The sequence below is a fragment of the Indicator indicator genome, chromosome 10, assembly GCF_027791375.1.
Source record: "Indicator indicator isolate 239-I01 chromosome 10, UM_Iind_1.1, whole genome shotgun sequence".
NCBI classification, from domain to species: Eukaryota; Metazoa; Chordata; class Aves; order Piciformes; family Indicatoridae; genus Indicator; species Indicator indicator.
This window is the reverse complement of record NC_072019.1, coordinates 10,311-16,825: the sequence shown is the minus strand read 5'-3', so window position 1 is coordinate 16,825 and position 6,515 is coordinate 10,311. Positions and strand designations below refer to the sequence as shown.

At 48.7% G+C, this 6,515-nt stretch overlaps 1 long non-coding RNA gene across 1 annotated transcript; it reads right to left on the bottom strand.

Annotated features, from left to right (window-relative positions):
* Window positions 1-1,328: 1,328 nt before the first annotated feature.
* LOC128969568 (uncharacterized) lies at window positions 1,329-6,172 on the bottom strand. The gene is made up of 3 exons (XR_008489160.1): window positions 6,112-6,172; window positions 4,826-4,888; window positions 1,329-1,452 (listed from the first exon to the last, which is right to left on the bottom strand). It is a non-coding gene; the product is annotated as an uncharacterized LOC128969568 (long non-coding RNA).
* Window positions 6,173-6,515: the final 343 nt, after the last annotated feature.

The following is a 6,515-nucleotide window of genomic DNA, read 5'->3' as shown; positions in this document are numbered from 1 at the left end:
CCTCAGACCCCCGAGCAGCACGTGGCAGCAAGCTGCACCCTGCCGCGGGCACGCAGTGAACGCCAGAGCCGGCGGCACTTTGGCACCGAGTCCCCAGCACGGCCATGAAAGAACCCAGACACTGTGCGGACCCCACAGACACCCCAATCCCACACTGAGACACCCCCCAGCTCCTCCGGGACCCTGCAGAGGCTCCGAGAGCTCCCAGGGGATCCGCCGGAGCTCCCCAGACGCCTCTATGAGCCCTCAGACCCTTTTAGAATGCCCCCCAGGAAGTCTGGATAACCCCAGACCCAATGCAGATGACCCCAGGCCCTTTTAGGTATCCCCAGACGTCCTCTGTCACCCCCAAAAGCCGTTTACATGTCCCCAGATCACCTCTTAGATGTCGGAGGGAACACGGCTGGGGGGCCCGGACCTGCAGCGACACCGACAGCCACAACGAAACCTCGCCGAATCCCGCGGTACCCCTTACCCCTCGAAAGGATGGAAGCTCACATGAGCACCGAGGCCGCTCAGCACACTGTCAGACCCCGCATCGAAGACAACCCGTGACAATTCCCGGCCCAGAGCCCGCAGAGCGCAGCACTGCACTCCATGCTGCCTGCGACGAAGCCATAGAAGCAGACTCGTGCTAGGGCGCATGCGTTGAATCCATAGCAACGCTGGCGTCTTAAGAACCCCCGTAGAAACTTTAAAGGCATTTCAAGCCTTCAGCGAGAATCGAGGCAGCAGGACGGAAGACTGACGGGAAGGCACAAGCCGCTCCATGGCTGCAGTGCCGACAATTACACACGCGGGGGCAGCAGTGAGCACTTCCCTGGGCGTCGGGAGCGGCTCGGCCCCATTCAGACTTCATTTAAATGACAAAACACAACACACGCACAAAGGAAAAGCCACTATTTTTAATCTGTATGTACACAATTTATATTTCTTCGCACTTAGAATGGAGGCAATCAGCACGGAGGACTGACACGGCGGCACACGCCGCTGCACTCCTGCAGTACCGACAAGTGCACAGCGGGTGGCAGCACTGAGCGATGCCCTGGGCATGGGGAACAGCTCCGCCTGGCGCCTGGCCCCGTTCAGACATTCTTCTATTTAAATGACGAAACACAACACACGCACAAAGGAAAAGCCACTATTTTTAATTTGTATATAGACGATTTGCAGTTATATTTCAAGCCCCTATGTCGTTTTCTTTTCTTTAATTCTAAAAGCCTTGATAGAATAGAGGAGATAAGAGGGGGGTCATTTCAAAATCTTTTTTACATATAAATCAATACAATTCTCCAATATCTAGATAATAATGAGAGGTTTTTCTCTGTGTCACCTCACACTCATACTTACATTTTCAATAGTTTGTGATCCCCTCCAAGAATTTTCAGCATTCAGCATTCTGGGGAGGTGCCCCCATCCCTTGCTCCCCTGCTCCTCTGCTGCATCATCCCCCTGCACCATATGACATAAGCACTCCACTCAGAATCCCTCCACTCCTTTTGATTCACTCCCAAAAAAAGGCATAAAAGCAGCTCACACATCCCCCCCTCCCCCAAAAGGGGAGCTCTGCTAGAGAAATAAAAGGGGGGAGGAGGCAGGGGGCTGCAGCTACCCCAGCCCCTGTGCCCCTGTTCCCCATGGTGGGGAACATGCCAGAGGTTGGTGCCACATCTCGCACACCCTGTTTTGGTTGGACCCCTCGGCAGCGATGCTCACCCCGAGGCATCACCGGTTGCAGGCAGGTTCCTACTGGACCCATGTCTGAAGTGTCCAGGGACCAGTGCCTGGCTCATCAGGATGAGATTTTTATCCTCTAACAGCCTCAGCCTGTGGTCTGCAGAGGAACCTGCAGCAAGGCCACACTCCCACTCCAGTTCTTGGCACAAACTGGTGCCAGCAGGTCTTGCAAAGGGGGAAGAACACAGACAGTTGATGCCAGCAGCACATTCTGCTGGTCAGAGTCCATGGCAGGCATGCTTCCATGGAACCATCCTTGGAGAGCAGCTTCAGAAGCAAGCACCAGACCTTCTGTTATCAGTGACTCATGCTTCCAAACTTCCTTCACAGAGCTCCCTGCCCTTGGTATCTAGAGGTGCTTTTGAAAGACAACCAGAGGCATCTCAGCAAGCTTTTAGTCTCTGCTTACTAACACCTGGTGAAACTGAACATCTTCTGACACTGAGGTGGTGTTTTAAAAGAGTGTTTTATGTCATTTGGTTCCCACCGGCCCACAGCTCTCACACTGATTATTTTTGACACAAAATCAGTGTTTGCATTGATCCCTCAGCTCAGTTCCTGTCATGACTTAGAGATGTGTGCCACTGGTACTTGCTGCAAACCTACAGAAGGCTGTCTCCAAAATGGCTTAGTGCTGACTAGAAATATTGTCAGGCTTTTGGACTGTTAGTTCCACAAGGCCCTTCTCTTGGCCATCCTCCTCTAGATTCAGGAGTTCCATGAATCTGCTTCAGAGCTTTGCCTTCATAAAGCTGCCTCCTGCTACCCCAAGTCAAAGAGAATTTATCTCCCAGCACCTCTCTCCGGTGATCTCCTCAGGGCTTCACCAAAACAGAACCTCTCTGAGCTGATCTGGTCGCCCTGTATAGAATCCATGCAGGCGGAAGTCTGTGTCTCTCCTCAAGAGCATCATCCCTGGCTGAACACTGCTCAAACGCTGTATCCCAGCACAGTCTCCTCACCTTGGGACCTTCCAGAGCTCCAGAGGCAGTGATGAGGGCAAGTCATGACTTCACATATTGCCCCCTCACTCCCCTCTCACTGGCATGGCATCAGCTGCTCGGAGACAAGGAAGGGGACAGCTGACAGGGTCTGAGCATCAAGGCCCACAGGAGCATAAGCTCCTCACATGGATAGAGAGATAGAGAGAGAGAGGAAAGGGCAGGCAGATAGGTAGGTAGATGGGGGAACAGCAGGAGGGGAGGACAGAGAGTGGGATAGACAGGAGGATAGATAGATAGGAGGTGTTGTCAATGGGACAGAGTCTTGGTGGAGGCCTGTACCTAATCAAGGGCTCGGTGCTGGGACCAGTACTATTCAATTGATTCATCACTGACCTGGATGAGGGAGCAGAGGACACTGTCAGCAAGTTTACTAATGACACCAAACTGGGAGCAGTGGCTGATGCCCCTCAGGCTGTGCTGCCATTCAGCCAGCCCTGGAGAGCCTGGAGAGTTGGGTGGGGAGAAATGGAATGAAATGTGAGAAGGCCAAGGACAGGGTCCTGCATCTGGGAGAGAACAACCCCATGGACCAGGATAGGTTGGGGACTGACCTGTTGGAGAGCAGCACAGGGAAAAGGGACTTGGGAGACCTGGTGGTCAGAAGGATGATCACAAGCTGGCAATGTGCCCTTGTGGCCAAGAAGGCCAATAGCATCCTGGGATGGATTATAAGAGTTGTGAAGAATAGGTCAAGAGAGGTTCTCCTCCCCTTCTACTCTGCCCTGGTGAGAACACATCTGGAATATTGTGTCCAGTTCTGGGCCCTTCAGCTCAAGAAGGACCTCAGGGAACTGCTTCAGAGAGTCCAGCACAGAGTCACAAAGCTGCTGCAGGCAGTGGAACATCTCCCTTGAGGCCAGGTGGAGGGAACTGGGGCTTGGAGCTTGGAGCAGAGGAGCTTGAGAGCTGCCTTCATGGCTGGGGCTAACGATCTGCAGGGCTGGAGCTAGGCTCTGCTCAGGGATGTCCAAGGACAGCACAAGGGGCACTGGGGGCAAGCGGGAGCAGAGGAGTAGCCATGGGAACAGGAGGAAAAGCTTTGTTACTATGAGGATGACAGAGACTGCAGCAGGCTGCCCAGAGAGAAAGTCTCTGCTGGAGACTTTTCAAACCATGTGTGTTCCTGTGTGACCTGCCCTGGGTGACCCTGCTCTGGCAGGGAAATTGCACTGAACGATCTTTCAAGGTCCTTACCAACCCCTAATATTCTGTGAACCCTAACCCTGACCCTAACCCTAATAATAACCCAAACCCTGACCCCAACCTCAACACTAACCAAACCCAAACTCTAACCCCTAACCCTAGTGGCCCTGACCCTGACCTCACTCCTACATTATTATATCCACTCTGCAGTACTTTTCCAAAATTTTGGGGGCCAGTTTGCTCCCCCTCAGGACAGTTCACACTTATGTTCCTGCAGCAGTTTGTGCATCGCAATCCTGCTGCCTATGGCAGCTTTTACTGTCACGTTATAGGTACGATGCCAACATCTGCCTGTCCCAGAGCCCCAGGGCTCCTCATGGAATGGTTTGACAAAGCCAGCATTTGCCTCTTTGTCAGTGCCCAGGTAAGGACTGGCACTGACACAGGGTCACAGAGCTCAAATAATTAACAGGTATCATTTGTTAAGGTGACAGAGACAGCAGAGTAGGGACTGCCACTGCTCAATGCACTGACTGCAAGGGATGCAGCTGGAGCTGGCTCATCCCAGGTGAGGCCTGGCACAGACACAGATCTTTGCCCTCGTGCTCACAGAACAGAAATGCAGCAGTCAAGGCACAACTCTCACCAAGCAGGCTCCCCCGGCTTAGGCAGAGGGAAAGGAGCAGAGCCAGGCAACTGTCCCCATCTCTACTAAATCTGCAGGCTTTGCCCTACACTGTGTGAACATTTGTGCTCTCACTGTTTCAAAATCTCTGCCTGTTAAATGAAATGCCTTTCATCTTAGAACAGAAATACTGAGTTTGATTTTATGTGCAACTCCTTGAAGTGAAGAGCATCCCCTTTTTTCAGTTAAAATATGGCAAGATACCAACTTATCATTCAGGCTTGAACTACAATAGCAACAAATATTAAGCAGTTACCTGCTGTTCAATTTCACTTGATGCATCACTTGTGGAAGGACCTGTTATTTCCTTGCTCATGAGCTGAAGAAAGGATACAGGAAACAGAGGTTAAATTAGAGGTTAAGTATTTCTAAATTCACTGTTTACTGAGTACCAAGTGTATTTTTCACCATTTCTTTGCATCTCTTCAACATATCAAACCAGATTAATAATTACAAAACCTTCATGGACAGTGAAGGTTTTTTTAAACAATCTAGAACAAGGTGACTTTTTGAACCTCCTCCCTCCCCAAATTAAACAAGTTAGCAGTAACATTTCATTGGATTAATCTGATCTGTTGAAATTATTGCTATTCAGGAGTCAAATTAAAATGGAGTGAGCCAGAAGACAGGATTTCACCCAATTAGTTTAAATAGTTACCACACTTTGTGTCACATTTATTGCCACTAAGCAAAGAATGGGAACATTAAGACAGCTCTCACTTATATCCAGTACAAAGATGTACACAGAATGTTCATCAACAATTAAACAGCTCTACTTCTTACTCAGGAATTGCAGTATTATTTATAATCAAACTTTTTGAAGAAGGTCTAGTCATAACATAACAAACAAGAAGTTTACAGATTTGTTTCTCCCAATGTGACACTTAGAGCTAAAGACCATATATTCAAGTTAAAGCCAGGTTTTAAAGCCTACTGCCAACTCTGATGAGGGTGCAATTACACATTACATTTTCTTTGAAGTCAGCATTTGGTTTTGCCTCCCTCCACACTCCGCTTCGCAGTCCTGAAGTTCACAGATGTGAGTGACTGCAGAGCTGTGGCTATGCTGTGAGCTAGATCAGCAAGATGATACAACTAAGAACAAAGTTAACTGGCAGGGGGAGCATGGCATAGCAAGAACAGAGGAGATACAGAGGGGAGTTTGCACATCAGATGCTGGAATGGTCTGTCAGAACAATGCAGCCTCACAGTTGGTTACATTCAGCTGAACTTTCAGTCTGGGACAGAAAATCCAGAACCTGACTCACCATATAATCAGCAGCTAGCAACTAGGTGCACTTCTTGTGTTAAACAGGACATCTTAAGCCTTTGTCTCCACAAGTTGTTTGTTTGGACATAAATACATGAGATTAAAGTTAAAACCCTTTTGTTTGGTCTGGGGCCTCTTGGTCCTGATCTTTCCAGATAATTTAGGGAAGTACTTGCGCTATTCCCTTGCCTTTGCTTGTATGAAAGAATTCAAAGACGAATAAATGGATATTCAAACTTCTCAACTGCATTAGACTATGAGCTCTTACTTACCTCTTGAATGGCAGTCATGACCACATGCTAAATAGACTCCTCAAAGGTCATATTTTGTATATGTTCTGTGAAAAGAATTCGTAGTGAGTCCTGACACTTCCATATCAGTAACTTGAGCAGCATGAAATACTGTCTGCAGAAAGATCTGTTCTCTATAAAGCTTCTTCAAAACAGGTAGCAGGCTTTTTATAGACAGCACTATCGTTAACCAGCAACATTATCACCCAGTTATATGGTAGATAAGAGATTATCATCCCCTACATGAACAACTTTATACTATGCAGAATAAAGACATTAAGATAGTTACATGGTTCCTTTTCGTGTGTGCAGCCTGACAGCTTGTTTCCCAAACACTCTTTGATGCAGTAATTTCTGACTAGCTAGAAACTGCATCTGTTCTACTA